Source organism: Rhineura floridana, chromosome 14 (assembly GCF_030035675.1).
Source record: "Rhineura floridana isolate rRhiFlo1 chromosome 14, rRhiFlo1.hap2, whole genome shotgun sequence".
Classification (NCBI taxonomy): domain Eukaryota; kingdom Metazoa; phylum Chordata; class Lepidosauria; order Squamata; family Rhineuridae; genus Rhineura; species Rhineura floridana.
Genome location: NC_084493.1, coordinates 7544982 through 7553140, shown reverse-complemented (window position 1 = coordinate 7553140; position 8159 = coordinate 7544982).

Sequence of the window (8159 nt, the reverse complement as noted above, 5' to 3'; positions counted from 1 at the left end):
TCTACTCTGAGCATAGCTGAATACAACCCATTGTCATAAATATAAAATATTTGCTTTGAGCCAGCCTGGATGTTAGGCAGAGTGAGGCGGCTCCCTCAGGCAAGGGATGTTCAGCTAAGTCCTACTTTATGGGACTTATTAAAATACATTAAAACAAAACATCTTTAAAAACATTGAAATTAGTAATCCTATTAGTCATGTCTGTTAACTTCAGTGGGTCTACTCTGGGTAAGATTAGCACTTACCACTCCTAGAGTTTGGGGATTAGCAGCAGGGTGTTGGAAGGCCAAGGAACCAGCCCTGCACCCCCAGTTGCCCTCAGGTACTTTCCTGAGGGAAAAATACTATATACTCAGGTACAGAAACTATACGTAGGTGCTATACCTACTGCCCTCAGGTACAGACAGTGAACACCACTGGCTGGTCACCAGTGTTGAGGTAAGTGCCAGTCCAGTCAGCTTCTGTTTGTGGAATGGGAGTGGGATGGAGAAGTGCCATCTTGTTCTTTGCCTAAAGGCAGGCTCCATCCCAAATGACAGGCCTCCCCCTGTCTAATGGGAACATGTCTCCGCTGCCATAGTAACCAAAGGCTTGACAACCCACTGGAAACGTGATCCGAGAGGGGCTCCATTGACAGAAAAGCCCTGTTGGTCTTACAGAGTTTTCTTTGAAGGTCATGTTCCATGGGCCAAACATTGTCTCCCACCGTGTATGGGACTCGTGGAACTCAAGGCCTGCCTCACAGTATTTTATTTCATTTCTATCCCACTTTTATTATGTTATTTATTTATTTATTATTTGATTTATATCCCGCCCTTCCTCCCAGCAGGAGACCAGGGCGGCAAACAAAAGCACTAAAACACTTTAAAACATCACAAAAACAGACTTTAAGATACATTAAAACAAAACATCTTTAAAAACATTTTCAAAAAGCTTTCAAGGCATCTTTAATAATAAAAAAGGTTGAAAATATATTGCTTTTTCCAGAGCTTTTCCAGGGTTTTGTTTTAAAGTTGCTTGCAAATTCTGTGCCCACCTCTAGATGGTGCATTTTATTCATTGTACTTTTAGAATTAGGGCTTTTATTGTGTCACCACCTAGAAGTCTGAGACTCCAGAAGTTGTTTGGGGAAGGGACATTTAAGACAGACAGAGCATGATAGATTTTTGAAATTCTTTTCATTTGTAGTAAAGAGAGGCTTAACTTCAACATTGTGCAAAAGAATTAATAGCAATTAGTTTATAGATCCATATTTTCAGTTAGGTCTTTAGGTTTGGACATGAATTACATTTTTTCCATTTGATTCCTGTATATAGATTCTATACAGCAGTGTCCAACTGTTTTTTCATACTTGTCAAAATTATGGCAAATGTGTTAACATTTTCGCCACATGACAAAACATTAACTGTGTTATTGAGGGTAGAAAAATACACAATAATTTGATAGACTTAATGAGCAGGATCGTCACTAGGGGGTGCGGGGGGTGCGGACCGCACCGGGTGACACCATCAGAGGGGGGTGACTCTCAGCTTTAATTTAAAAAATTTTTTAAAAAAATTAAGTTTCTAGGTGGTCCGGTTCTCGAGATATACATAAAAATGTCAGCCGCCCCCTAGTGGCATCACACGGGGGGTGCGGAGTGCACCAGGTGACACCATCAGAGGGGGGTGAGTCTCAGCTTTAATTAAAAATTTTTTTTTTAAAAAATTAAGTTTCTAGGTGGTTCTCGAGATATACATAAAAACATCAGCCGCCCCCTTTAAATCTTTTTTTAAACTACTGTATAGCACTTCGTAGCTTTAACCCCGCCCGTTCAGGATTGCAGCCAATCAGTGAAGTGTTTGTTTGACCTGTGGCAGTGTCTAGTAAACCTCATTGCAAGGCCAGAAAATGGTGGTTTCCCCCCCCCCCCGTTTATCTGAAAATCTCATAAGTATATACGTTTCAGTTTTTTCCCTTCTTGTGTGTAGGAGTCAGATCCTGGGCAGTGTTTTCAAAACCTTCCCAATACTTGCTTTTGTGGGGGTAAAAGCATTGCTAATCCCATATGTCCAGAGTAAATCCCATTGAATTCAATAGGATTTACTTTTGAGTAGACATGGTTATGAATGTGCTGAAAATCAATGGGACTTTGGAGTGAATGTAAAAAAGAATTGTGTTTGTGTTCTCTTTCTGTCCCGCCCTCCTCCAGTCCTATTTTAAAGCAAGTAGGCAGGGCTTACTTAGGTATTACAGTTTTTATTCTGTAGGAAACGAATACTGATTTTTTTAAAACTAATACTGATTTTTCTGCAATGACCATGGTTTGACAATAAACTATTATATGGTGGGGCCCTGTCTCTCTCCAGCTACAAAAACAGCAACTGCTGAAGGGGCCAGAGACCATCTACCTGTGTGAGTTTCTGCAAGACCTGCTCCCTGCATTTCTGGCTAATTTCCACCTGGCCTGGAGGGGTGGGGCCCTGTTCCTCTCCAGCTACAAAAGCAGCAACTGCTGAAGGGGCCAAAGACCATCTACCTGTGTGAGTTTCTGCAAGACCTGCTCCCTGCATTTCTGGCTAATTTCCACCTGGCCTGGAAGGGTGGGGCCCTGTCTCTCTCCAGCTACAAAAACAGCAACTGCTGAAGGGGCCAGAGACCGTGTGTGTGTGTGTGTGTGTGTGTGTGTGTGTGTGTGTGTGCGTGTGTGTGCGCGCGCGTGCGTGCGCGTGCGTGTGTGTGCGCGTGTGTGTGTGTGCGTGTGCGCGCGTGTGTGCGCGTGCGTGCGTGCGCGCGGGGGTGTGCGCGCGGGTTTGCGCGCGAGTGTGCGCGCGAGTGTGCGCGCGAGAGTGTGCGCGTGAGTGTGTGTGCGCGTGAGTGTGTGTGCGCGCGCGCGCGCGCGTGTGAACCTGCTGCTCGGGATGTCTATAGACTACTGGAGTTAGTTGTTTTTTAGTTGTTTTTGGGGTCAAGATTTAATTTTGGAGATTCATTTTTGCTGTTATTTGGACTACAGCATATTTTTGTTAGACAGTGTTGTGAAGTGTGTGGGGATTGCTTAATTGTATATTTATTGAGATGTTTTCATTAGTTTGTTGTTTATTATTATTGTTTGGCTACTTATATACTGTGTATATTTATATTTCTTTGTTGTATTATTTCTCTGTTGTACACCGCCCAGAGAGCTATGCTAGTCGGGCGGTATAGAAATTTAACAAATAAATAAATAAATAAATAATATTTATACATCTGCAGTGTGTGTGTGTGTAGTCTTTCCAACAATCCTGTGAGGTAGGGTTGGAAACCAAGGCAGCTCACAACAAGAAATAAAGCCATTTAAAATCCAATAACCATAAAGCAAGAATAAACAGTTGGAAAACAGCCTAAAGAGGCATGATTCTGAATTTTGGTTTGGGTGAATGAAGTTTATTTATTATTTGATTTATATCCCGCCCTTCCTCCCAGTAGGAGCCCAGGGCGGCAAACAAAAGCACTAAAAGCACTTTAAAACATCATAAAAACAGACTTTAAAATATATTAAAACATCTTTGAAAATATTTTTAAAAGCTTTTGAAAAAAGAAAAGGCTTAAAAACATATTAAAAAGCAATTCCAACACAGACTCAGACTGGGATAAGGTCTCAACTTAAAAGAACAAGTTCCTTATCACTTGAGGCTGTAGTTCTCTGCACACTTCCCAGTTTGAGTAAGCCCCATTGAATACATTGGGACTTGCTTCTGAGTAAACAAACATCGGATTGCACTATAAATATATTTACAGATTGTGTAATTCATAAACATATTTGACAGTCATGTTTATATAAATATTTCTTCATACTGTGTCCCAATAAGTATTTGATTTCACACTATGGTTGTAGATGCTTTTTTCCTCTACATTTTAAGTGTGCCCTTCTTCCTGGGGGTGGTCATGGTTCTCCATTGTTTTCATCCTGAGGGGAGGATAGGCTGAGAGATGGTGAGTAGCACATTTAAGGTCTCTTCACCTCCCCCCCCTTTTTTATTTGTATTTATTTTATATTTCTCCAATATCTTCCCCTGGCTGTTTTTATGTATTTTAAATATTTTTAGATTAAGTAAATAGGAAATCATAATTGTGAACCTCCCTAAAAGCAATTTACCTATCCTTATGTTTTGGCAAAGTGATGGTGTGGAGGCATGCTGGTAGAACAAGAGACCATGTTTGAGGCATGTTATAAGGTGTTTGAGGACTTTGTCACACATTACTTTTGAGACCTGTAGATTCATGTCGGAAAGAACATGTGCACGTATTGAATGGTGGCTTGGGTGCTGTTTTTTCAGTCTACGCTGTATGCGTAGGGAAGTGATATATCATCTGGCAGCTAGCTTCATAACGTGAGAATGAAAAACATTTGGATCGCCATTCACTTGTTTACTTTTCTCGCTATTGAGACCACTTCATATATTACTTTTTCATACACAGAAATTTAATCTTTGTATAGGAAAAAGTATTTTGTAAAATGTGAAGGACAGTGGCTGCCCAGTCAGTATAACCACTGTACAAGATCTACTTAGCCACTGTAATTACCTTTTTGTTTTGAGTGCCCTTTTGTCTGGGTCTTGGTTCAGGTGTGTATCCAACTTTGATGTGCCTATGGAAGGGGTGTGCAAGTAGCGCCCCCCCCCAAGTGTGGAGGCTTGGACAAACATTGTGTTATGGAAAACCAAAGTCTGTGTGAAAGTACATATTTGGGAATGCCATCAGTGTAATCCTAAACACACTTAATAAATAATATCGAACTTGCACTTTACAAAATATATTACGGTCATGTCCATAAGCACCAGGAGGGTAGTCGCCCAGGGGATCTTAGTCCCTCTGCTTTTTTGGAAGCAGGGCCCCTATGTCTCCAAGCATCCTACAGTCAGCATGAAAAGGGAGTGTGTTAGTCACTGAGAAGAGTCTTCTAATATGCTTCCTTACCTTTTATGCAGATTGGAGCCAATCAGAGTGAAAGGAGGTGAGTAAGCCACTGAGAAGACTCTTCTCAGTTGCTAACGCTCTCCACTTTCATGCTGATTGGCTCCTAGAGATGTTTGTTGTTGTGAGAGAATGCATTAACAAAGATCTCATTCTTAATCCAGGAGCAAAAAAGGTGTATGTGGCTGTAACTATCATGAAGGGACTCTGCACTTCTGAATTTTCTACTAAACAACTGATAAATACCTATGTAACTTTGTGTCTGGAGACTTATTATTAAGAATCACTTTCCATAATTGTAAGGAGGTGTGTCCACACGCAAGCATCCCAGGCCCCTAAATGAGGGGAGAGAGCAGCATAGGGACATAAGCAGGTGTCTTATTCCAGGGGTTCCCAAACCTTTCTTCTACGTAGACCACTTGAAAATTGCTGAGAGTCTGAAAGTATCTGAAAATTTACTATGGGCATATGCAAGATAATTAACTCCCATTAGTAATAAGAGCAAGAATTTGAGCTATGCATATGATAAAGGTGTAATTTTAATTTTGCTAGTTGTTTATGTCACTGCTATTGCCATTACATTCAGTGATATATGAGAATTACGATTTATGAGTAACATTAGTACAAAAAACATTACTAAGGATTCTGTATGGTCTGATACGGGAGGAGGTCCATGGGGGTGACACCATGAGTTACCGCACCGGGTGACACCAACCCTAGTGACGCCACTGTTAATGAGAAATCTGGCATATCTTTTCATTAAGTAGTTCAGGGAAATCAGCCGTAAAATCAGTTAGACTACATCTCAACTCTGCCTCCAAATTTTCGTCCGATATCCGCAACATATATTTTGATTTCACCATTTTAACCACAGAAAATGTTGATTCGCAGAGTCACGTTGAACCAAAAATTGAAAACAGTTTTGGAATAACTGTATTTAGATCTGTGAACTCATTTTGGTTTTAAATATGATTCCACATCATAACAATTGAATCATCTTTCTAATGTGGAGTGCTGTGAAGTAAAATCGCATACACCTTGAAAAGGTCCCTCTCCAAAGAAAGAAGCCTCACAAGTTCTTGAGATAGTTGAGAATTGTAGATAGACAAGGAAATGGATCTTGCATGAATTCTAAATCAATTCTGTACTTTTCAAAATCAGAAAAGTGATTAGGACATAAGGATGAATCTGCGACTGGTAAGGGCAGAGGGTGGACTCTCTTTGGACTAGTACATGTGTAAAAGGATTTTATTAAAATTTTTATTATTTTTTTAATTAACAAATAGATGGTAGAAGTAAAGCAGCAATTTGCCACAGGTCAGTAGCCATTATTTCACCACATGTGGCGGGTGGCAACTGTGTTGGACACCAAGGCTGGAGAGAGACAGAGAGTATCTCTGTGTGTGTGTAATATATATGTATACTTGTGTGTGTGTGTAATATATAAGTATACTCAGAGCTTGGAAAAGTTACTTTTTTGAACTACATCTCCCATCAGCCCCAGCCAGCACCATGCTGGCTGGGGCTGATGGGAGTTGTAGTTCAAAAAAGTAACTTTTCCAAGCTCTGATTAGTTTTTAACACAAGTATTATCAAAAGTATTTACACAGATAATTTTTATATAAAAAGTATGATAAATTGTTCCTTAGATTCTTTCCAGCAGTATATGTAGCTCAATATTTTCTTGTGTCTTATTACATCAGTATATAATGACATTGCTCCATTTTTCAATCTCTCATTCTTATGGTATTAATCAATTTTACCACATGAGCCATTTCCCATGCTCTTATTATCCAGTCTTCTAAAATAGGGATAAACTACTCTCCCCCCCATTATAGCATATTGCTATCGAAGCAGCTTTTAACAGATGCATAATCAATTCCACATCTGCTGGTGAAACAAAATCCTTAACATATCTATTTGGTTCTGCCAGGAGTTTGTAGCCTGTTATACATTTAATTTAAAATTAATATTTGAAATATTATTTTTGAAAATACCAGCATTACCAAAAATGTGAAGCATGTTAGCACTGGGTGCTCCATCACTCTATCATGAATTAACTGTTCCACTGTATACACAAGTAAATCATACAAGTTTTAAATACCATTGAAATGTTAATTTCTAAAAACTTTCTTTTAAATTTCCATACAAATTCTCTTGTGAGGTGTCTTGCCATATCCATTTCCATACTTTTTCTGGAATGTTTGTCTTGGTGCTTTCTCCCAGTTGTGTTGATATGGGTTTTAGATGTGTCTATAATAGGGATGGGCGAGAAATTTGATGCAGATTTGATGCCAATTCTATCAAATTTGCACTTTCCGAAACAATACGAGTCCCGAAGCGCAACCATCCTTCAAAATTCACATTCAGATTTTGTGATGCAGTTTGCCAAACAATGTTCATAAAAATGCATATGTTAGGGGACAGTGTGCATAAAAAATGAATGCCCGAGTGAAAATAATATGCAAAATTGGATTAGACAACGAGAAAACTGGCAAAAAATGTGTACCTTTGTCAGAACAGCATATGACAATGTGTTTATTAGGAGAAATTCACACTAAAATGCTGGAGAATTTTCATGATTTTTTTTTTAATTTCAAATTGATGCAGAAATGTGGAGAACTGAATTTAAGATTGGAAACAGAAGAACCTGAGAGAATCAAAACTGACCGTTCTTTTCATTCCAGTCTGTACTTATTATCATCTACTATATATTTTGGGAAATTGTTTGCTCTGCATTTAGACAACTCTTAAGATATAACCAAATTTTGTGTGATGGTTCCTGAGAGCAGGCTTTCATCTGTGTGGATGCTATTGGGCACAATTTGAATCAAGAACCATTCAAAAAGGCACTGATTTTAAACAAATTCTGTATGTTTGTTCTTTGTTCCTCAGACCAAGGAACAGGTTTGCATTGATGTTTGGATACAATTGGGCACCATTTTGAATCAAGATGGTAGCCTGAACCTTTCATACTGCACTGATTTTAACCACTATTTTTTTTTGTTTCTAAGAATTCCCAAGTAACACCAGACACAAGGCTGCTAGTGTGTGCTATGTATTTTATTCAGAGGTTATTGCTTATTTTCTTTTATCATTAAGTGTTCAAATTCTGTTATACTTCTTAAAGGACAACAATATGCCTAACATGAAAAAACTGAAACATCATCATCTCATTTCATTACTTATTTGTTCATAAGACTTAAAAATGTTTTAAACTGTCT